The sequence below is a fragment of the Notamacropus eugenii genome, chromosome 3, assembly GCF_028372415.1.
Source record: "Notamacropus eugenii isolate mMacEug1 chromosome 3, mMacEug1.pri_v2, whole genome shotgun sequence".
NCBI lineage: Eukaryota > Metazoa > Chordata > Mammalia > Diprotodontia > Macropodidae > Notamacropus > Notamacropus eugenii.
The window spans coordinates 357,933,165-357,958,982 of record NC_092874.1 but is presented as its reverse complement, the minus strand read 5'-3'; positions in this window follow the sequence as shown (position 1 = coordinate 357,958,982).

The window sequence follows — 25,818 nt, the reverse complement described above, 5'->3', positions numbered from 1 at the left end:
AACAAAAGTTCCCTTCTGCTGATGAGTCCCACCCTGGGATGAGGCTTAAGTTCTCAGCTGTACTTCCATTAGACTGTAGTTCATTTCTCTAAGTATTACAAAGAGCTTTCAGCCCTTATAGCTTATACAGGTGTCACCAAAGCTTTGGATTCATGTGGGAAATAGGAAAGAACTTTTGAGACTATATTAATTTCCCCTAGCCAACAATATATATTAAACTCAAGTGGCAACTTCTCTGATACATAGATCTAACTTGACACTGGTTATAATATGTGGTAATGAATTATTGTTTTCCGTACTTTAAATATAGCCCTATATAATAGTCTTAATTTCTCAGTGTACTTCAAAACCAGTTACCCATATGGGATACCAGTTTTCCCTGTGATTTAAGCCTTCTACTACTAAATATAATAAGTTTCTAGTATACTGATAGCATACTGATCCATCTTATTTCTCTTGCTCTGTATCTGAGGGTTGCCAAACAATAGATCTTTCACGTTTTTTTTTCCTATTCTTCCACTATGAGAATATCAAAACAATACTGAACTCTGTGATGATGCCTTTAATTAACGGTTCATTCAAATAATTTTGAAAACATAAAGATATCTTTTTAAATCTCTTTATTTAAATATGAGAGTTGTTGAATTGTTTTTACACATATTCTACAGTCTTTTCAAACAATGAGAAGACACTGGTCCTTGAAATTCGTTTCCTGTTCAAAGGATCCCTTAAGTTCTTTGATACTGATCGGTCATTAAAATTCAAGTTTTGTGAATCCGCTCCCCTTTTATGTCACAATTAATCTCGCTTTTCCATGGATTTTTGAAGACAAGCTGTGAATGATTAGCTATCAAGTCCTATTTTGCTATCCAAATTAGAATTCTCATTTGTTTTTAACAGATTTAAATTGGTCTCAATCAATGCTAATAGATCAGAGATATTATTTGGATTGTCAAGAGTCATAAGGCCCATAATTCCCAGTTATATCCCAAAATTATTTAAGGAACACTCAGCTCATATAGATGAATGAGTATTATTACCTATCCCACAATTCCCTTTCCCTTGTTTAGGATGAAAAGGTAACTTTTGGAAACATCTTTGAAAGGAGATTTTCCTTAGGTCTGACTCAAATAGAATTGTCACTTATGACCTCCTATACAATGCAATAGAACATTATCTATTTTAAACCAGTCATATTAAATGGGGAACATTTTAAGTTTGTAAAGTTTTGCAGCCAACCACTCTCTAATCATATACATATTTCCTTTTGGCAATACATGGGAATTCATCCTTCGGTATTTTAACATCAGATTCTCAGATATAGTCCATGTTTATTAATGATGATAATTTCACCTTATATTGTATGCATTATGTATAAATTAGGTCAAATCAATGAGCATTTATTAGGCATCTACAATGTTCAAGGCAGTGTAATGAGTGCTGGGAACATAAAGAAAGGAAGAAAGAAAGAAAGAAAGAAAGAAAGAAAGAAAGAAAGAAAGAAAGAAAGAAAGAAAGAAGGAAAGAAAGAAAGAAAGAAAGAAGAAAGAAAGAAAGGAAGAAAAAAGAAAGAAAGGAAAAAAGAAGAGAAAGAAGAGGAAAGAAAGAAAGAAAGAAAAGGGGAAAGAAGAAAAGAGAAGAAGAAAAGAAAGGAAGAAAGAAAAAAGAAGAAAGAAGAAAAGAAAGGAAGAAGAAAGAAGGAAGGAAGGAAGAAAGAAAGAAAAGAAGGAAGAAAGAAAGAAAGAAAGAAAGAAAGAAAGAAAGAAAGAAAGAAAGAAAGAAAGAAAGAGAAAAGTCACTGTTCTCAAGGATCTCAATGTGAAGTGCATCACATAATATACTAACAACTATGCACAAGCAAAAGATACACAGAACAAATTGGGGATAATCTCACAGGAAAGGGATGAAAATTAAAGATGACACAGAAAGACTTTTTCAGGATGTGAGACTTTAGCTAATACTTGAAAGAAGTTGGGAGATAAAGATGAGGAGGAAAATAATTCTAGGCATAGGACAAAGTCAATAAAAGCACAAGAGATGGAATGTATTGTGAAAGGAAGTACAAGGAGGATGATGTCAAGTCCCTAGGTAGAGCACTTAGGAATTAGTAAAGTGTAAGAAAATTGGAATGATATAAGTGAGCCAGAACATGAAGGCTTTGAAAATTGAAACAGAACATTTAATATTTGATATTAGAGGCAGTGTAACTTATTGAGAAAGGGGAGTGACATGGCCAAACCTATACTTTAGGAAGATCATTTTGGTAGCTGAGTGAATGACAGTAATGAGTGGAGAGAAAGAAGGCAAGGATATCAAGTCAAAGAGTGAGGCAATTAGGGCTGAGACCAGAGCAAGAGCAGGATCAGAAGAGAGAAGGGGGTGCATACCAGATATGTTGCAAAGGTAGAATCTGTAAGACTTGTCAACTTATGAAATTTAAATGTAACAAAGAGTCAGGAACTGAAGACGACTCCTAGATTTTGAAGCTGTGTGTCAGTGGATTTGGTAATATTCTAAGCAGTAATGTGGAAGGACTTTGGAAGAAAGTTAAAGAGATCAGTTTTGGACATTTTGACTTAAAGATATGTATAAGACATCCAATTCAAAATAACTACTGGGGGGGTGGGCAGAACGAAGATGGTGGAGTACAAGGACCTATCTGCCTTAACTCTACCCCCATAGTCCATAAAATACTAGTGAAATGATTCTAAACAAATTCTAGAGCAGCAGAAGCCACAAAATGACAGATTGAACCAGATTTAGAGCCTAAGACAATCTGAAAGGCTTACACCAGGCTCAGAGCAGAGCAGAGCCTGGCCAGGCCCTTCCAGCACTGCATGGACAGGACTGGAGCAGGCTTCAGGGAATGGCATCACAGTTAGCAGCTGCAGTTCCTTGATGTCTCAACCCACAAACACCAAAGACAGCTTCGAAGGTCAGTAAGAAAGCTCTTTCACCTGGGTTAAAAGAGAGCACAGTCTGGCCTCAGCCTGGGCCCCAGGAAGCAGCCACCAAGGCAGCAACTTCCACTTTTGGAGACCTCAGTCTAAAATCCCTGAAGGAATTGAGAAGCTGATCTGGGTCTCATTTCTGAGTGGCGGTCCTACCGTGAGGGGGAGCACTGGCATGGTGGAGTTGGTGGTGGCTGGGGAGAGGGATGCCTACTCCAGGTTCTGGGAAGAAAAGTTTGCTTGTGGTTACTCAGAGACCAGAGTGCAGAACAGGAGAGGAATAAACTCCTCTCTTTTGATTGTGCCAAGCTGGAGTAACTGAGAACTTACAGGTCCCTAGGGCTATCTCAGAGGACAATTGCACAAAACCTCGGAAGCCTAGAGTACCATACCCTCTACTTGTCAAAGGACTCACAAGTCAAGTAACTCTCTTGGAACATGTCCAAAAAAGGGGAAATATAAGGCTATCGAAGGTTACACTCCGGGTAAAAAGGTATTTTCTTCCATCCTTTTGGATGAGGAGAAGAAAAAAATTATCAGTTGAAGACATCGAAGTCAAGGCTTCTACATCAAAAGCCTCCAAAAAATATTCAGTGGTCTCAGGCCATGGAAGAGATCAAAAAGAATTTTGAAAATCAAGTAAGAGAGGTAGAGAAAAAATTGGGAAGAGAAATGAGAGTGATACAAGAAAAGCGAATCAACAGCTTGCTAGAGACTCAAAGCAACCTGAAAGAAAATAACACCTTTACAAAATAGAATAATCCAAATGACAAAAGAGGTCCAAAAAAACCAATGAGTAGAAGAATGCTTTTAAAAGCAGACTTGGCCAAATGGAAAAGGAGGTTTAAAAGCTCAGTGAAGAAAATAGTTCTTTAAAAATGAGAAGGAAGCAGACTGAAGCTTTATGAGAACTTTATGGGACACCAAGAAATTATAAAACAAAACCAAAGGAATAAAAAAAAAATAGAAGACAATGTGCAATATATCACTGGAAAAACAATTGACCTGGAGAACAGATCTAGGAGAGATAATTGTAAAATCTTTGGTTGACCTGTAAACCATGATAAAAAATGAGCCTAGACATTCTTTGAAGAAATTATTAAGGAAAACTGTCCTGATATTCTAGAACCAGAGGGTAGAATAGAAATGGAAAGAATACACCAATTACCTCCTGAAACAGATCCCAAAAGGAAAATTCCTAGTTATATTGAAGCCAAATTACAGAGTTTCCAGGTCAAGGAGAAAATGCTACAAGCAGCCAGAAAGAACCAATTCAATTACTGTGGAAATACAATCAGGATAACACAGGATTTATCAGCTTCTAGATTAAGGGATCGATGGGCTTGAATTATGACATTCCAGAGGTCAAAAGAGAAAGGATTAAAACCAAGAATCACCTACCCAGCAAAACTGAGTATAATACTTCAGGGGGAAAATGGAATTTCAATGAAATAGATGACTTACACTCATTCCTGTTGAAAATATCAGAACTGAATTTAAAATTTGACTTTCAAATATAAGAATCAAGAGAAACATGAAATGGTAAACAGGAAAGATAAGCTTTAAGGAACTCATTAGAGTTGAATTGTTTATATTGGTACATGGTAGGATGTTATTTTTAAGTTATGAGACATTTTACAGGATTAGGTATTAGAGGGAATAGATATATATGGGTGTGTACATACGTGCATACACATATATGTAGGTGTGTATGGTTATGAATGCATGTTTATATTATACATGTGTAGGTGTGCATATGTATATGGCTGTGTGTGTATATAAATATATACACATATTTATATATGTATATATACACATATACATGCATATATGTATGTATATATACGCATATACACACACATATATGTGTATATATATATATATATATATATATATATATATATATAGAGAGAGAGAGAGAGAGAGAGAGAGAGAGAGAGAGAGAGAGAGAGAGAGGGAGAGGGAGGGAGGGGGGAAGACAGAGGGCACAGGGTGAGCTAAATATGAAGGAGAATACCTAAAAACCTATTTTTAAGTGGAATGTATGAGGAATAAGAAAAAGGGAGAGGAGGAATGTAGCAAATCATCTCAAATAATAGAGGGAAGAAAGAGCTTTTACAATGGAGGGGAAGAGAGAGGTGATGAAAGGACATAATTGAGTCACAGTGTCATGGAATTTGGCTTAAAGAAGTATAACACACACTCAATTGGATACGGAAATCTATTTTATCCTGCAGGAAGGCAAGGGGGAAGTGGAGAGGATGGAATAAATTGAGGGCAGAATAGGACTGAGGAAAACATTTACAACTTAACTATTATGGAATTGCTTTGCATTGTTACACATGTATGACCTGTATTGAATTGTTTGTTTTCTCAATGACTCTGGTGGAGAGGGAAGGAGAGAATATGAATCTCAAAGCTTTAATAATGTTAAAAATTGTTTTAACATGCAATTAGAAATTAAGATATACAGATAATGAGGTATAGAAATCTAATTTGCCCAAAAGGAAAATCGAGAGGAAAGGGCATGGAGGAAGGATGGGTAGTAGAAGGGAAGACAGACTGTAGGATGGAGTTGATGGGGTACATGCTGTCGTGGGGTGGAGGGTGGGGAGAGATGGGTAGAAAATTTTGAATTAAAATTCTTGTGGAACTGAATGTGGAGAACTGAAAAATAAATAAATTATATATTTAAAAGAATAATTAGTTGACTGTTGGAAATAGAAAACTGGAGCTCTGGAAAGAGGTTATAATACAAGAAATATATTTTAGAATAATCTGTATGGAAGTGATGATATAATTGAGTAGATGATGGAATTTCTGTTGTTCAGTCATTTTTCTGTTGTGTACCAACTCTTTGTGACCCTATTTAAGGTTTTCTTGGCAAATATTCTAAAGTGGTTTGCCATTTCTTTCTCCAGCTCATTTTAAAGATGAGGAACTAAGGCAAGCAGGTTGAAGTGACGTACGCAGGGTCACATAGCTGATAAATGCATGAGACCAAATTTGAACACAGGATAAAATTTCCTGACTCTAGGCTTGGCATTCTATCCACTGTGACAACCAATGGAAACAATACGTGTGCATGATGTAGAAGAAGGTCGAGCAAAGGAGACTGAGGACTGATCAGGTCAGAGAATAAGGTCATAAAAGCTGGACAAAATACAATATCTGAAGGAAGAGAGTGATTAACAGTGACAAAGGCTACAGAGATGTGAAGAAGGATGAATATTAAGAACAGGTCATCACACATATACACACAGAAGTTTGTGAACATATATAAATATCAATGTCTACATGCATACACTCATGTGGATGGGTGTGTATATACATGTGTACATGTGTATGCATATATAAATACATGCATTTATACATGCATATCATATTGGCACAACACATACATGCACATGTGTTGTTGGAATGCATATAATTTAGGAAAATAATATTGATGATAACAGAGACTTCTAAATTGATTTTGGAATCAAGAAGACCTGAATCTCTTGCCATCAATCTCCAACACTTACTACTTGTGAAAACTTTGGTAACTGCTTATGGTCTTTCTACCTCAGTTTCCTCAAATATAAAATGGTAATAATAAAAACAGCTACCTTTCAAGCTTGTTGTGAAGATCAAATTAAATGAGATTTGCCTATGTGACTACTAGTACGAAGTGGGTTTTTAACAATGTCTATTTCCTTTCTTCTTAGTACAAATCAAGGCAATTTTCTTTTGAAAAATCAAATAGTAGTTGAAAGGTTTTTGAGATTAGTCTGTTTGTTTTTAGGGTTGTAGGGGAGGTTTCTTCAGGTCTAGGAATAAAATCTGGTCAGAAATGGCAGCAATATTAGCAGCAACAAAGCTAGGGCTTATTTGTCTACAGATAAATTCAGATCATTGAGTCAACCATTAATGAATGGTTATTAAACACCCTCCATGAACTAGGGACTGCAATTGCAACATTCCGAGCAGCAGCCAGCATGTACCAGTTTTCATGTGCCATTCTTAGAATGTATAATAATTCTTCCCTATTCCATTTATAAATTTTGCTCCATCATTTAGACAGATGTACAGTATGTTCACCTTAACAGTGCTACATGAGCATTAATTATGACAGATCTAAAATTTAGGAACAAGAGAATTAGTAACCTTCATCCATTTATAGGTTTTATCTTGAATTTCTCTAAGCATACCTTTTTTGTTGCAGCTATCATGGTTCTTGGGAACAGGTGGAAAGAAAAAAAGCCTTTATTACTTTCATTACCATCATAGTGAGCAAAATCTCTCATCCATGTCCAGGCAAACAATGTTTTGGCAAGATCTTCCTTGACTCCCAGAAACTGACTGCAATAAATCGGTTGTTTCAGTAAGTCTGAAAGAACATGATTTCCCAAAATTCAGGTTCCTAACTCCATTATGCATTCATATATATAAACATACAAATATAGATGTCTGTATGCATGTCTACACACAATACACATATTGTGCTTGCATATGTTATATATTTGTGCACATGTACATTAATACACCTGCAGTAATACAAAGGTGTTTCTATGTTAGTTCACTGTGCTCCCAGGATAAGAGTAGAAGGTTAATCTGGACCTGTGTTATGAAAACTGAAGGCATACCTTTCTTCCATGCAGTGCTGTGAGGTCATGAAATCCTATTTTTTTGCTTTGCTGACATATTATAATTTAGAAGGAACCTTGAGAAGTCATCAAGTTTATCATTCTAACTCTAAACAGACTACTTCTAAACAACTGATTGCTAATCATCTGCCCTTCCACCATCTAAATCAAGAGAAATAATGAGTTTGACCTCAATCTCCATGTATCACAAATTGGTTGACTGTGGGGCCATGGATTTTTGCCATGAATCCTCCCTATGGTTCTTAACCATTTTTCTTTTTTCACTAATTTTCTCCAAGCTTTATCAAATGTTTTGGCATAATCAAAACCAAACTAATTTTAACTCCTGACTTAGATAATGTTCCTCATATTGTGTCTCTAATGTAAGCTCTGGGTTTGCACTCCAAACCCCCTACTTTCACTTTCAGGTCTGATTCACAGAACAAGGAAACTATTTTTTTTTCCTCCGTGGCTCTAGAGTTAGCCTTCAGGGTCTAGCCTTTTTCTTTTCAAGTACTGTTACTCATGAGGACCATCCAATTCCCCTCCCCCACATTAATCTGCTAGATACACACCTCTAAAATCTATTAAGCAACTAACATCAATTCAGTTTTACAAAGAGATGCTTTCTAAGGTGTTATGACAAGGTGAAAATATAAAAACTTTACACAAACCAGGGCCATAGTCTCTGCAAAGTAAATTTACATTCTAAAGAAAGTGGTCATGCCTAGAGTGCATATGTGACAAAGGGGTAACTCCCAGCTCTTGGTTTCTGGAACTTGTTTTCTGAATCTTCAGAGTCCACATGACATTCATTTTCCTTATAATTTTCTTTGGTGTTCCTTGTACAGTTCTAAAGCTGCCTTTCCCTGCTGTATCTAGTTCATGCTTAGCTCTCAAGGCAGTGTTGCTTTCAGACATTGCTATAGCAAATATATAACTAAGAAGCTGATGGAAAAGCTAGATGGGAAGTCAATCTTCAGATGGTTTGAAGGTCACAATATCATCCTCTGGTAAAGGTAGGAGCAGGCAAATGAGAAGACACAGGCTTTCTCTCCCCATCCTTACCCTTACCCTCAAATAATTCCCTCTCAGAGGCTTTAATGGAATTGCTTGCACTACTATGTTAGCTTATTATTGGATTTGTTGAATTCCAAACTGGCTTGCTATTTTTTAATCTTATCTCCACTGAGCATGACTGATTCTTCTCAATAAATCAAAAAGCCCTGCCTAAATGGCAATTTTTTTCACCAGATGGTCCAGAAACATGCCATTCCTCCTTTGTTTTCACCTAAGTCATGCAGTGATTTTTGAATGATTCAACATAGATGTCTAGGTCTTATTAGTAACTGACTTGTAGCTCTGATTGGTTGAAATATTACATTGCAAAGTCAGACCTTCTGATTCATTACTATGGTTGTTGGGGTTTGTTGAGTGTTCAGGGAGGATTAGCACTTCTGGTATAAAGGCTTTCTGAGCTCTTTTCAGATCTTCTCATTCAGCTATTTATCTACCTGTCACCAAATACCACCTATGACTCCAAGAACATTTGACATGTGCACTGACCACACCCCAGTAAACTCATCTTGGTAGATGGGTTAAAGAAGGTTGAGGGTTACTGAAAGGTCTCAAACCTGTTGATGAGTTAGGGAGATGTCTTCCTCAAGCATGTGAAGACTTCCACTAGTGTAATGGACAGGTGAGAACAATTCGAACCAATAGCTAAGAAGGCATCTGAAGTAGGCACTGTAGAGTGCTTGAGGCACCCTGGAAAACTGTCAGTTATCCTGACTTTTGTATTGCCACTGGACTTCAATGACTGTGAAAAAAGAATAAGGCTGAGGACTTTGTGCAATTCTCATATGTGGAAATCACATGCAAGTGTGTAATATAAATGTCACTGATCCTCTTCAAAAATGAAGGATGAACTACAGAAATGTGGTCCTTACATTTCTATTAATGGCCCTATTTTTGACCCATTCAATCAGGATAGAAATCTCTGGGTCTTTGACTATTACTTCTCTTTCCTAGCATGCAAAAATGTTGCTAAGAGACTTTTCTTTTTCTATCTTGCCAACATATTTTATATATGTCTTCTTCAATGTTATTGCCCAAGGCCAGTCCCTCATTGCCTCTTATCTGGCAGAAAACTCCTATCTGAGCTCTTCCCCTTAAGCTGTTTGGTATTTTAGCTCATGTAACCAAATATTGCCAGATAGATCTTATAAAAAGAGAGATCCAACCACTTAGATCCCTTACGGAAAAGTTTTCAATGGCTCCTTAATGACTACTTAAGTTCAAAGTTTTAGCCTTATTTTGTACTGTGCTATAGACAAAAGGAACTATTCTTAGTTTCCCAGAGACATAGTCCATACCTTTGCAAATGCTAGTCATTTCTTTTGAAGTAGCCTTCCATAATTTTGCCTGTTGAAATGCCATGTCAAGTGCCACCTTTCTTGTTCTGTCTTCCTGGATTCCCACAAGCAGACGTGTGATATCCTTTCCTACAAAATCCAATAGCACTTTGTTCATAATTACAGCATCTATCACATTCTGCTGCACATTGCTACCCAACAGGAACGTCCTTTTATGTATACTGGAGTTGTTTCCTTTTAAGGAGGCAGGGTGGGAAGAGGAGGAATAGGAGAGAAGAATTCCTATTAAGCTGCCCCATCATGGCACTCAATCATGGTAGATCCCATCATGGTACCCATTATTGTAGATCTTATGATGTAAAAATAACACAGAGTGAATAATGATCAAGAATTTCAAATAAAAATGAAATTAAGTACCTTAATTCAATGCTAGACTGAACATTTTGTGCAAAATCAAAAGACCTGCAGGATCCCTTCATAAGGGAAGCCTGCCAGAACGTAGGTAAGCAAAGTGGAAGCCTGTCATTGTTCAGAAAATAGATGTTTTAAGGCCATTAACAATGAGTAATGCTCTGTAAGGGGTGAAGATATAAGGTGGGGTGGGATTCAGCACGAAAAAAGAAAGCTTGGGGTGCTTAAAGTGGAAAAGAGAGGAAGCATGGTACTTTCTGAGAGGGTTCAGAACTGGAAAAGCAATAGTCGATCATGCCTAGTGGGGAGGAAGGGGAGGGAGGGGAATACTCTGAATATATAAATTCAATACTCTGAAATATAAAACTTCCGAGCCACTTGGAATTTGAAATAATTTGTACCCTAAGGCAAAGAGTTTAGAGTTCTTGGACAAGGAATTTTAAGAGATTGAAGAAACAAGTATCACTCTGAAAACTCTGACAAGGAAATGAGTCAACAACCAGAAGCACTTTGCCAAAAATGCCCCAGTAAGGTAGGAAGTCTACAGAAATCTGACCTGATATCCCTCAGCAGATATGGTACAAAATGAGAACTGTAAGCTGCATGCAGTTCACAATATGTCCAAGCATGGCATGAACCAAATAAAAAATATAACTGTGAACAATTTAACAAAATAAATAAAAGTAGAATAAAATGTAGATAACATTAACATTTGGTTATATTTGTGTCAGCATGTGACACACAAGGATCTCATAGAGATTTGAAAACCATACCATTCTGAAGTGGAATGATATAAAAAAGGCTTGTTTGCCAATACAGAGTGAAAACGAGATATTAGAAAGGAATTCCTCACACTTCAGAAAAACCCAAAGTAGAGGTTGTAGTAATTTCACCTCAGAAAAATCTACAATAAAATAAGTAAGATTAAGGAGAAAAGCCACAAACTAAAAAGAACTCTAGGGAAAAGATTAATATAAATTCTCCTACAGTACACACACACACACACACACACACACACACACACACACATGCTTACACACACAAATATCTGTGTGTATATATAAATGCATATATATACACACATAGATATATACGTAATTACTTAGGGATAAGGTTAATTGAATTACAGGAAGAAATAACAACATTAAAATAGTTGAGGATCTTAATGTGCTCCTTTCAGACTTAGGCAAATTAACAAAAAGATAAACAAGAAATAATAATATTTTATCAATAGCCAGGTTTTTTGAAAACTATGGATATAGTCTCTGACAATGACTGACTATGAAACAAAAAGTATATTAAAATCTCTGACTTGTGTATGTCACCTTAACAAAAATTGATCATGAGTATATAAACTTCATAAATGAAAAACAAGTAAAATAAATTAGTATATTCTTTACTGACTGTAATGTAATTGCAGGTAATTATATTCAATAAGGTATTTTTTTAAAACAAAAATTGTTTCAAATTTATATGAAAATTTAATTATTCTTTTCTAATTAGTAAATAAAAGAATAAATCTTAGGGAAAAAGTAATCTTTTCAGCAAAGTAAATGACAATAAAAGAAAATATACTACAATTTTGGGAATGCAGTTAAAGCACTACTTAGGGCCAGACTATATACCCACACTCACACACCCACACACATGTACTCACATATGTATATGCATATACATATATGCACATATATACATATGAAATTTATTATGCATATAATATATAACATATATTATGTGATTATATATAAATACATACCTCGAAAATTCGTTAATCAAAGAAATAGTGAAAGAACCGATCAGATCAATGAATCAGATACATAGTTAAAGGAAAAGAATTAGGAAACCAACAAAATGAAAACGTCTAACTAAAGAGAAGAAGGATGGGGATTGTAATTGGAACACTGGGCTTAGAGTCAAGAAGACATGAACTCAAAACCTATCTTAAGCACTTCCTATGTGGTCCTAAGCAAGTTTTTCTAATTCAATTGACATGTCTAAAATGAGATTAGATTTTATTATGTTTGATATTCTTCCAAGTCTAAATCTCTTATTTCTCTGGTCTTATAATCTCATGATCCAAAATTGAAAGCAAAACAAAATTAGATTCATAAATAATGCTAGACCTTCGAAGGAGATGATAAAATGAGCAAAACTTTGACATCTGATTTTTTCTTTTTTTTTTTTAATTTAACATTTAACATTTATTTTCACAAAATTTTGGGTTACAAATTTTCTCCCCTTTTATCCCCTCCCCCCGCCAAACCCAAGCATTCTAGTTGCCCCTGTGACCAATCTGCTCTCTCCTCTATCCTCCCCCCCTGCCCTTGTCTCCGTCTTCTCTTTTGTCCTGTAGGGCCAGATAGCTTTCTTGACCCCTTAACCTGTATTTCTTGTTACCCAGTGGTAAGAACATTACATTTGATCCTAACACTTTGAGTTCCAACTTCTTTAACTCCCTCCCTCTCCACCCCTTCCCCTTGGAAGACAAGCAATTCAATATAGGCCAAATCTGTGTAGTTTTGCAAATGATTTCCATACTAGTTGTGTTGTATAGGACTAACTATATTTCCCTCCATCCTATCCTGTCCCCCATTACTTCTATTCTCTTATGATTCTTTCCCTCCCCATGAGTGTCGACCTCGGATTGCATTCTCCTCCCCATGCCCTCCTCTCCATCCTCCCCCCCACCCTGCTTGTGCCCCTGTCCCCCACTCTCCTGTATTATGAGATAGGTTTTCCTATCAAAATGAGTGTGCATTTTATTCTTTCCTTTCGTGGAATGTGATGAGAGTAGACCTCATGTTTTTCTCTTGCCTCCCCTCTTTATCCCTCCACTAATAAGTCTTTTGCTTGCCTCTTTTATGAGAGATAATTTGCCCCATTCAACTTCTCCCTTTCTCCTCCCAATATTTCTCTCTCACTGCTTGATTTCATTTTTTTTTAAGATATGATCCCATCCTCTTCAATTCACTCTGTGCACTCTGTCTCTATGTATGTGTGCGTGTGTGCATGTGTGTGTATGTATTCCCACCCAGTACCCAGATACTGAAATGTTTCAAGAGTTACAAATATTGTCTTTCCATGTAGAAATGTAAACAGTTCAACTTTTATAAGTCCCTTATGACTTCTCTTTGCTGTTCACCTTTTCATGGTTCTCTTCATTCTTCTGTTAGAAAGTCAAATTTTCTTTTCAGCTCTGGTCTTTTCATCAAGAAAATTTGAAAATCCTCTATTTCATTGAAAGACCATTTTTTCTCCTGAAGTATTATACTCAGTTTTGCTGGGTAGGTGATTCTTGGTTTTAGTCCTAGTTCCTTTGACTTCTGGAATATCCTATTCCATGCCCTTCGATCCCTTAATGTAGAAGCTGCTAGATCTTGTGTTATCCTGATTGTATTTCCACAATACTTGAATTGTTTCTTTCTAGCTGCTTGCAATATTTTCTCCTTGAGCTGGGAACTCTGGAGTTTGGCCACAATGTTCCTAGGAGTTTCTCTTTTTGGATCTCTTTCATGCGGTGTTCTGTGGATTCCTTGAATATTTATTTTGCCCTCTGGTTCTAGAATCTCAGGGCAGTTTTCCTTGATAATTTCATGGAAGATGATGCCTAGTCTCTTCTTTTGATCATGGTTTTCAGGTAGTCCCAGAATTTTTACATTGTCTCTCCTGATTCTATTTTCCAGGTCAGTTGTTTTTCCAATAAGATATTTCACATTATCTTCCATTTTTCGAATCTTCTCGCTGTGTTCTGTGATATCTGTCTTTCTCATAAAGTGCTTAGCGTCCATCTGTGCCATTCCAGTTTTGAAAGATCTATTTTCTTCAGTGAGCTTTTGAATCTCCTTTTCCATTTGGCTAATTCTGCTTTTGAAAGCATTCTTCTCCTCATTGGCCTTTTGAACCTCTTTTGCCAATTGAGTTAGGCTAGTTTTCAAGGTGTTAATTTCTTCAAGATTTTTTTGGTTCTCCTTTAGCAGGGAGCTGATCTGCTTTTAATGCTTCTCTTTCATCCCTCTCATTTCTCTTCCCAGTTTTTCCTCCACCTCTCTAACTTGATTTTCAAAATTCTTTTTGAGCTCTTCCATGGCCTGAGCCCATTGGGTGGGCTGGGGCACAGAATCCTTGATTTCTGTGTCTTTGCCTGATGGTAAGCATTGTTCTTCCTCATCAGGAAGGAAGGGAGAAACTGTCTTTTCTCCTAGAAAGTACCCTTCAATAGTTTTATTTCTTTTCCCTTTTCTGGGCATTCTCCCCAGCCAGTGGCTTGACCTCTGAATATTCTCCTCACACCTTCCTCACCTCCTGATCCTCCCAGCCAGCGTTTGGGGACTGAGATTCAAATGCTGCTTCCCGCCTTAGGGCTTTTGGCGGGGGCAGGGCTGCTATTCAGTGTGAGAATTAAGTTCAGATGGTCAGGTCGGGGCAGGGCTGCCTCTCAGGCACAGTTCCCTCGGGGGGTTTATGCACAGACCTTCCACAATTGATCCAGGCTCCCGCCCGCTTGGGGAGCCCCTGTCTGCAGCTGCCTCTCAGCTTCTATCTCCCACGGGGGCCCGAGCCATGGGGGCACCCCACTCTCCTCTCGACCCACCAAAGACACTCTCTCACCGACCCTCGTCACCTGTGGGTGGGGGGGCTTGTGCCGCTGCTGGAGATCCCGTCTCTGAAGCCTGCTCGGATCTGTACCTCTCGGAGCCACGGCCGCAGGTCTGGGCTGGGCTCCGCGTCTGCAGCACGACGGACCTTTTGCAAGAGGTTTGCAGGTCCCTCTGTGGGTGGAGGGACCCGCGTGGCCGCAGGATATCCCACCTCCATAGCCCGCTCGGTTCTTTTCCTCACGGTGTCGAGACTGCTGCAGGGCTGCACTCAGCTCCCAGTCCCGGCGCCCAGTCCACAGCACGAAGGACCCCCCGCAAGAGGTTTGCAGGTCTCTCCGGAACAGAAATCTCCTTCGCTCCAATATTCCGTGGCCTCTGGGTGCAGAATTCACCGTGAGTTGTTCCCCTCTAGCCGTTCTGTGGGTTGTGGGTTCGGAGCTATGTGTATGTGCGTCTTTCTACTCCGCCATCTTCTGATTTTTTCAATATAAAAAAAATCTAAGTGGGATACTAATACATATAAAAAATGAATAAGATTACTAAAAACGAGGTTGCCAAATTTTAGAGCAATAAAGCTCTGATATTAAATAAGAATGAATATTAAATATATAAAATACTCAGATGAATGGAATAAAAACCAAAAACTTTAATGTGAGAAAAATCAACTTCACAAGCTATAAATTAAGTTATAAAGGAAAAATAATCTAGATAAAGAGTAAGGCAATGATGTTCATTATGAAAACTATTATGTAATGTAATATTAGAAATTCTAACTACGGCATTAAGACAAGAAAAAAAGAAAATGAGGAAGAAAAGTTAAGCAATTACTAAAAATCAGTTGTTGAAGATGATGTACTGTTTTACTTAGTAAATTCTGTAGAGTTCATTAAGACTAATGGAAATAATAAATAACAAAATAATAGAATATAAAACAAATCTGCATATGTTCTTAGTTTGTTTATATATTACCAGTGAATACCAATAGAAATTCCATTTAAAATGACCAAAAAATGAATAAAATACTTAGGAATCTGCTTACCATTATATAACTGTTTTAAATAACTAGAAATATATTAATTTCATTAGGGTGGGTGGCAAGGTTTTTCATTTTTGGGCATTTAAAATGTTAATAAAATCTGTAAAAAAAAAAAAAAAAAGTAGAAATTGCTGACACCGTTGTCATAAGGGTATCTCTGACAGGGAAGGAAAGTTATGTGAAGTTACCAGAGTTGAAATTCCGGAAACTTTTGACTCATCTTCTTCCTCTAAACATAGGGGTTTCCTTGTTACCTCACCTTGTTCCCAACCCAAAATTATTTAATTTTTATTTAATGTTTCCTCCCTTTATTTATCTTAATATTTCCTGTTAAGAGCCAAGAATTCTCAAAACAAAATTGATCTTAATTTGTTTCTGTTTTTAAAATGTTTCCTCTTCTGCTCATTGGGAGAGTTAAGCAAGATGTTTTAAAATTAAGGAAAGCATGTTACTCATCTACGACTCTACAAATGCTTTAAATCATGGATCTCATCTTAAACCAAGGAATAATTTCAATCTCGAAGATTTCTCTCCAGGGAATGAGATCTAAAAACTTATCTATAATATTCATCAGCATTAATAAAACAAGGAAAGAGACAAAAACCTTCAGTTTATATTGAAGCAGAAAGCTTTTTCTGACATATTTTTGATTGATGGAGGAAAAAAGTTTGAGTCTTCTGTAAAGCCAGTATGGTAACCTGGCAAGTGGAATGAATTAGATATCATTATCACTATAGACAGAGATATCACTGTAGAATTTGCTACATGAAATTAAGTACAGTATTGAACCTGGGTTTAAAAAGGCTTGACTTTGAATTTTGCCCCCAGATATTTATCAGCTGTATAGAATTTGGACAGGTCATTTAACTTCTGTCATCTTTACTTTCTTCTTCTGTAAAATGGACATACTAATAGCACTTACATCACAGGATATTGATGAGGATCAAATGAATAACATATGTAAAGTGTTTTGAAAAGCATAAAGTACTATATAACTTTTATTTGTGATGAAAGTGCTGCTTTCAAGATTATTATAAAATATATTTTAAATCAGTAAGTATTAATGAATGTTTTATCCCAGGAATGATACTAGTCAGGGTACCTTGAATTAAATATACTCTAATTGCAAGGAGATTGTAGTGAGATAGGAAGAAATGTATACACAGGCACACACACGTTTGTATTCATATATGTATACAAAATCTGAAGAAAAATAAAAATATCCTATGTGTTCTTCAAAATTCAAATGAATAAATAAAGACATATGACAGAAATAATATAAATTTACTGAATTCTTAGTCATTCAGATAGTTTTCCAAGGGTAGTATATATAGAGTTAAAAACAAGGATAGTACATAGAGAATTATTTCAATAATCAATTTAATTCATTTGAAGTGTAGTTTCTCATTAAGACCTCTGCTCACATGAAGTAAAGGGGGAAAAGGGTGGGGCACTCTATGGGCATAGAATCTCCTTTCCCAAGTATTCACTAAAATCTGAGGTTATTTCAAACAACCTAGGATCCATAGAATCACAAACTTGTTGCAGGCTTGTAATAAAAGTGGAAATCAAGCCAAAGAAGGAAGATATGGAGCTTAAAGGTTTTGACTGGCAAAGATACACGAGAATCCCTCTCAGATTCTCTAATCTAAGACCATTATCAACTACTTCTGAGTGGCTGTTGACTGAATTCCACATCTAGCCAGAGACCTTTGAAGAGGTAGAAAATTAACAGTTGGCGTGGTCACTTTTTGATATTTCTCCCTTTGCCTTCATGGGGGACTTATCTACTCCCCTATTACCTGTTGTCAACCAGATTGGAATTGGGCTTTAACCTCTGGGCGGTCAGAGCCAAACAAAGCAGGCCAGAGACAAGAGGGTCAGAAATCAAACAGAAGTTTAATTTCAAAGTATGGAAAATGTTTGAAAGTGGAGGTCCTCCTGAGAAGGAGGGCTTATGGCTTATGGCAGAGGTAGGGTTTTAAAGCACAAAAACCACAAAAAAGATTGAATCCAAAACATTCTTAGTTCTTGAACAAGCAGTTCTCACACTTGGCATTTTGGAGGGACAATTTAATTATTGTGTCCTGTGGGAACAGACTGTAAGTCATTAGAATCATTAAGCCTTGTAATTGTCTCAAGTCTTAAGGGTCACTGCGCATTGTGATGGTTTGTTTGGCAGGGTACAGAACCGGTATTAGTGTGGAGGGAACAGGAGTGTAGAACCTGATTCAGTTCACTTGACAGTTACAGGCACAGGAATTGTTCATTATCAGGAGATGTGATTAATCACTTTCTGCTTCAGTATGTTGGCTGTAGCTCCAGCTCTAAGGACAAGATCTCCTGGGAAATAAGGAAATCATAGGTCCTTATTCTGGGGTTTTGCTGTGCTGAGATCATCCAGAGGGTGAAAGCAAAGGATTGTTGTTATGCCAAGTTCAGGGCATGGCTTGTTTGCTGGGTCTTAGCTCTGGAAAAGAGGATATCTCCTAATATCTTCACATTTCCCATTGTTATACATATTCCCCAATGGAGACTGAAATAAAAGGGAAGCTAGATATATGGCTGCTCCTGCTTCCCCTACCTCATACTTTGGTAACAGACTGTCAAATCTAAAAATTGCTATTTTTTAATGGCATTATTTTAGATGTTTCTTAATGTGTATTTGACAATGTAGTAAAATCTGGATGGCCAATTCAATCTGTGTCAAAGATTTTTACCAAATATTCACAATGAGATTGAGAATGAAGAGAGGACAAGATATAGAAAGCAAACAGATATAGAAGTTTTTTTTTAGTATTTGGATTTCTCAGTTTGAACTGGCTAGGGGTTTGAGTTTTCATTAAGGGGCCTTTACTTTAGATATATTCTTTTTGAAATATAAGCCAGTAAGAAAGCACTCCAGGCTGGAAATGGACAGACATTAGACAATTTTTAAAAGAATTCAGTTTGGTTTGCAAGCCCTTCAGCTGACTTTAACACAGCTAGCGATATGGTCTTGAGTCAGGGACACCTGACTTTAAATCCAGACTCAGATGCTTAGCCATGTAGCCCTGGGAAAGCCACTTAACCTCTGTCTTTCTCAATTTCTTCAATTGTAAAATAGGAATTATAATAGCACCTACATCTCAGGGCTAATGTGAGGATCAAATGAGATAACATCTGTAAAGTGTTTAGCAAATTTCCTAGCACATAGTAGGTGCTTTTATTCCTTTCTTCACAACATAAACTTTTTCCACTTTTCCAGTCATATACTTTACTCGTATTACCCAAGAATGCTCGCTTTCTTGATTTTAATTAAACAATATCTAAACAAATCTCTCATTGACATATCTTTTCAATGTCTGCTCCCATGCCTGGAACGCTATTCTTTCCTACCTCAGCCTCATGGGTTCCTTCAAATCTTGTCTCAAATTCTAGCTCTTCTGAGAGACTTTTCTCTTTCTTATACTTCTCCTCCAACATAAGTGCCCTTTTTCTGGGAAGTGTGGCTTTTTCTTTCTTTCCTTTTCTTTCTCTATCTCTCTTTTTCAGCTCTCTCCTCCCTTAGAATAATGATATTTGACTCATGCATTCACACAGTTCTCTTTCATTAGAAGAACAAGTTTTCTGTGAAATAAGGAACCATATTTTTTTAGCATCACTGCAATATTCACAGCACCTATGGCAGCTGTGGATATCATGGCATATTTCAAAATCACGAAATAGCACAGACCCTCCACATGGAAGGTAGAAACAAAACATTTATTCAGACCCAGATCCACGACAGCAACAAAAATCTATATGCAATAAAAATACAGAGAATAATACCATCCCCAAGTCTTCCCCCTGCTAGGCATCCCACAAGCCAGGTCCATTACACTCATTATAAGCAGGCTTTCTTAAACAAAATTACTAACATTCACAAAATCACTCACGTAACCCAGCTGTCTGCACCCTTCCCAGCTCTGATTGCTCTCAAGACTAACTTCCTCTCAGCTCTGCTCTCAATTCTGACTCTTCCTGCTCCACCCATTCAGCAAAATCCTCTCACCACAGGCTCCATGTGACATAATGGGCCTATTAATTCATAGGAAAGTTTTTCCAATTCAAATTACCATTACAATATCACTTTTTTTCTATCCCCAGTGTTAGCAATGGCAATTTACATATAGAAAGTGATAAATGTTCATTTTTGTGGATTGATTCATTAAATGATTTCTTCTACAGTATCAAACACCTTTTTTGGGCTAGGTTTATAAGAAAAACCATGACAATAGCATCCTGGAGCAAGCCTAAACCAGTTCCTGAGAGCCAATTATAAATTTTTACTGTGAACATTTATGCCTAATGAATTACACATTTACAAATGAGGGATTGATTTATTATCTTATCACTTCTTTAAATGTAAGATAGTGGAGAAAATAATAATTCAGAACAAACTCAAAAGTGTTCCATGAACATATTTTGGGGAGAGAGTTGGTTGTTAAATTTTTACCAGCCCATCTGTGATCACAGCCCTAAGGAAAGAGGAATCTGAGGAAAACAAAACAAAACATTTCCTCCAAAAAATGAAGCACAAGATGTTTGTATTTTACCTCCTCATCATGACAGTTAATTCATCTCTGAATTTATATTAACAACTATTTATACAAGAAATATTTATTTACTATTTATAATGTACAGAAGACTGCTTTAGTCTCTAAAGATATAAAATACTTGGAAGGCAAAGTTCTTGCCCTTAGGGAGCTTGCCATATTGCAGGAGGACACATATCAAATATTTTATTGGACCTAGAGTCATGAAGACTCGTGGACAGATCTTACCTCAATACCCACTAGTAATATGACTATGGGTAACTCACTTGACATATCTGAAAATCTATTACCACACATATGAAATAGAAATAATAACACCTATACTACCTACCTCACAGCATTCATTATAGTGGTCAGATGAGACGATATATGTGAAGTTCTGTGTAAACTTTAAAGTTCTAGATAACTATAAGTTGTTATTAATATACTGAAATTACTGCAAAAATCTCTGTCAAATGAATATGTTCATATCACATGGAATAAAGAATATTTGATGGAAAATGACTAATTAGCATGTTAGATGGCAATTTTGCAAGAGGGCTTTTTACTCAAGTTCACAAATCATCTCTGTGCTAAAATGAAGTCAATGAAAGCAAATAAAATGTTGAAAGCCTCTGGTGTTTCAGACAAAGATGTTTTTATTCCATGCTGCCTGACTCCTCACTTAACATTGACAGGTTCAGATTTTGGAGAAGGCAAAATTTAGCCTATATTTGTTCGTCTTTGATTTGTCGGTCTTTTGTTTTGTTGATTTTCACATATGCTGACAGAAAAGTTAATATATTAACCCATAATTATGAAAGGCTCTCCTATAAGGGATACAAAATCTATTACAGTTAGTGCAGTGAGGTTAATTGATCTATTCTGTGGAATATGTTATTATCAAACAGCTAAGTCATAACTCTGAGGTATAAGATACTGCATAAATGATGTTAAGGAAAAGATCATTAGAAAACACCCAACATAACAGTGAGGAAATTTTGTATATGACAATCCAAGATGCCCAGAAAGAGCCTATAGGAAAAAAATTGTTTTAATGACCTTAAGATGAAACTGAGTCATCATATGCGAAATTATAAGTAGGAGAAATTTAATAGGAATAAAAAGCTTAGAAAAAAAAGTATCTATATTCCTTTTAAATTAAAATCATATAGGGTGGCATACAAATCAATTCATGTATGGATTTACTTTTTGCTAAGAAGACTGATGAAAAAAATGTACTTGGGGAAAAAAAAAGGAAGAAAAGATACACGAATGGAGCACTCTGTGAAAGAATAGACAGTCCATCTTCAGCATCTAAACCATCTGATAGTCATGCAATATTCCTAGACTGCCAGTTTTCTCTGGGACTTGCCAAGGAATCAGATTATATCATAGTTTAATACAGTGCCCTAATTGTTCTCCAAAGGCAAGGCATGAGAAAAAAGATTTGAACTGTATTTTATTTGTTGTGCGTTTTAATGATTTTTACTTCTATTTCTTACTGTAATAGCTTAATATTGTAACTCCTCAGAGCTTAGATGAAATCTATATTTTAGTTTAGTGGCTTATATCTATATTCTATGACTTTAGAAACTCAGCATGTATTGTCTTTTTAACAGAGGAAGTATAGAAAGCGACTGTGGCAAAACAACACTGTGTGTTATAGAATCATTTAAGAATACTGAAAATGGAATGTAAGGTTATCAGAGAGAGGTTAAATATCATAAGTATGTGCCCATGAATAAATTAACAAATAAATGTTGCCTAGAGTAAATATTCCAGACTTAAAGTGTAAAAAACCCCCAGAGAAATAGAGAACCTCATTATAGTTGGAGGGTAGAAAAAAGTGCTTGTGGTTGCTCACAGACCAGAACACAGGCTAGGAGAATAGGAAGCATACTTCTCCTTAGGTCATCCCACCTTGGAAGAACTGAAAACTTACAGTACCTAGAAGTATCTCTGAAAACAACTGTGTGAAGCCCCTAAAGTTTGAGACAGTGAACCTTCCACCCTGAAATCTGATCCCCACTTTAGGAACGGGTCAAAAGTCAAGAAATAGGCTAGGAAAATGAGCAAACAGCAGAAAAATCTGACCACAGAAAGTTACTTTTGTGACAATGAAGATCAAAACCAATACTCAGAAGAAGACAGGAAAGAAAATATCCCTACCTCTAAAGCCTCCAAGAGAAATGTTAATGGGTTTTTTGCATACAAAAAAGAATTTTGGAAATCAAGTAAAAGATATAGAGGAAAACTAGGGAAGATAAATAAGAATGGTGCAAGAAAATCATGAAAAAAGACTAAAGAATAACGGAGGCACAAGGAAAATTCTGAAGACAATAGTTTAAAAAACAGAATAGAGAGCTTTTGGGGGCCAAGATGGTGGAGAAAGCAGTCAATCATTGCCACTTTTCCATACACACCTCCAAACAGCCATAAGATATCACTTCAGAACAATTTATGGAACAAAATAAATAGTGAAAAGATGAGATGGAGCAATCTTTTTGCCTGGAAAAATTGGAGGATCAACAAGAAAGATCCATTTCTCTTGGGTAAAAAGGGAGCACATTCCAAAACAGGAATCTTCCCAGGAAGCCAGAAGCAAGCTCCACCACAGCCAGAGAATCTGAGCCCCAGTATTATTGGGCAGATAAATGCAATCATTAGGATGCCCCTACATGTCTTATTATAGGCATGGGAACCAGGAGACGATAGCTTGGAGAACCACAAGGTGCTCTAATGCAACCCAGGGCTGATAGGTATCCTCCAGGAGCCAGACTTCCATGTACTGCAAGGTATCTCAGAGGAAGTGCAGAAAAATCCCACTTGGCCTCAACACCTGTCAGACATCACCACTAGGACCCGAGCTCAGCACAAGGTAAGCTGCCAGACACCTCCAGCTGCCCAGTGGCCCTCCCCTGAGGATCCTATATGCAAAGCCCATAATGAGGCCTCTGGTACACAGCAGAATCTTAGGACAGTGACCCCAGTGCTTCAGCAGAGGAGCTCAACTTTAAAGGCCAAAAAATAGAGAAAAAGTAATGAGCAAGAAGCAAGCAGGAATGTTGACCATAGAAAATTACCATGGTGATTGGAAATATGAAAATACAAGCTCAGAAGAGGACAACATTGTCAATATTCTTACATCTGTGGTTCAAAGCCAAAAAATTCTTCTTAGAGGAGCTCAAGAATAATGTTAAATGTCAAATGAGATTTCTTGAAGATGGTGGAGTGAGAGCAAGTATCAACCTAAGCTCTAGGACAAACTCCTTCTGATCCCTTTAAAAAGAATATCTGAACCAATTTTAGAGTGGCGGAGTACACTAGGAGATAGACTGAGGCAGATTTCCAGCCCAGGACAACCTGGAAGATTGAAAGGAAGGATATGTTGCTCAGGGTTGGAGGGATGCAGAGTGAACAGGTTGGACCAGGATGTACCTCAGCAAAGCAAAGCTGAGGAAGAAGGCTCAGGTTGTCTGAAGCAGCAGCAGCAGTGTGGATTCTCAAACACATAAGCCCAGTACAGGATTCCAGTGGAACTGAGTAAAAGAGAAGCATTGAACCTCAAGTAACAGCAGCAGCTGCTCCTGGGACTACCAGTCTACAAATTAAAAAGTCAACTACTTGAACATCTGGGAACCAAGAGGGTGGATTGATCAGTAAATGCTCTCTTGCTTCCCTTGCTAACCTTGAAAAACCTAGAGGATATTTCCCCAGAAAAAATCATGGAATAATGGGATTATCTTCAAGGGTAAACAGTCTCTTAGCCTGTGATCTAGAGAAATCATAAAGAGGGGTCCTGCTTGTTGTGGCTGAAGTGGACTAGTGTAGGATTAGAGCTATTCCAGATAGCCCCACCACAGTGAACTTGGAGGAGATCTTGAGCCCCCGGGAGAGTGGAGACCATAAGGACCAATACCAAGATTCCAAGCATGAGTTAGCACAGCTAGGGGAGTTGGGCAGACAGTAGTGCAGAAGGGACACACCAACTGATGACCTTGTCTATAGTCTAGTTCAGGAGAGGTGACATCCTGTGGCCAGACCATTCCTCCCCCACACTTCATGCAGGGTGCTAGGGAGTAATTCCAGGGAAACTCACAAAGATTTCACCTGACCTCTCTGCTCAGGCACACCAGCCAGCTCAGCACCAGCCAAGATGCAATATTCTAACTTCTAGCTGAAAGAATCAGAGGCCACAATATACAAAGCCTCAAGTTCCAAGCACAAGAACTGTAGGAAAGATTTCCCTGTAGCCCAGGAGCAGAGAAACACTTGAAAAGCCAAGAAAAAAGCAAACATCATGAGCAGGAAGCAAATGAGAAAATAAAGGACAAAGAAATTTTCTATGGGAATAAAGACCAAAACCCGAGTATTGAGACTATATTTCTCTCTGAAACTTCAGAAGAGAATATGAACTGGTCTCAAGCCCAAAGAGCATTCTCAGAAGACCTCAAGAAATATTATAAAGCCAAATAAGAGAAGTAGAAGAAAAATCAGCCAATGATTTTAAAATAAATCACGGAAGAACTTTTTAAAAAAATGGAAAAATGGAAAAGGAAGTACAAAATATAAATGGAGGGAAAAAACTCCCTAAATGGAAAAAAAAATGGGCAAATGGAAAAGAAGTTGCAAAAGTTAAATGAAGAAAACTATCCACTAAAAATTGGGATTGGGCAAGTAGAAGTTAATGACTCTACGAAACAACAAGAATCAGTCAAATAGAGTCTAAAAAATGAAAAAAAAAAGTAAAAGAAAATATAGAATATCTTATTAGAAAAACAACTGACCTGGAAGATAGATCCAGGAGATAAAGCCTAAGAATTAATGGTCTACCAGAAAGTCATAGTGACAAATAGAGGCTGGACAAAATCTTTCAAGAAATCATCAAAGAAAACTGCCCTGAGTTCTTCTATCCAGAGGACATAATAGTCATCAAAATAGTACACCATTCACCTCTGAAAACAGATCCCAAACTGAATGCACCAAGGAATATTGCTGCCAAATTCCAGACCTCTCTAGTTAAGGAGAAAATAGAGCAAGCAACCAGAAAGAAACAATTCAAATATCAGTGAACTTAAGTCAGCATCACACAGGACTTTGCAGCTTCTACATTAAAAAATCCGAGGGATTGGAGTATGATATTTCGTAAGGAAAAGGAGGTGTGACTACAACCAAGGATCAATTACCCAGCAAAATTGAGTATAATGCATCAGGCAAGGAGACGGACATTCAATGGAATAAGGGGTTTCCAGAGATTCCTGAT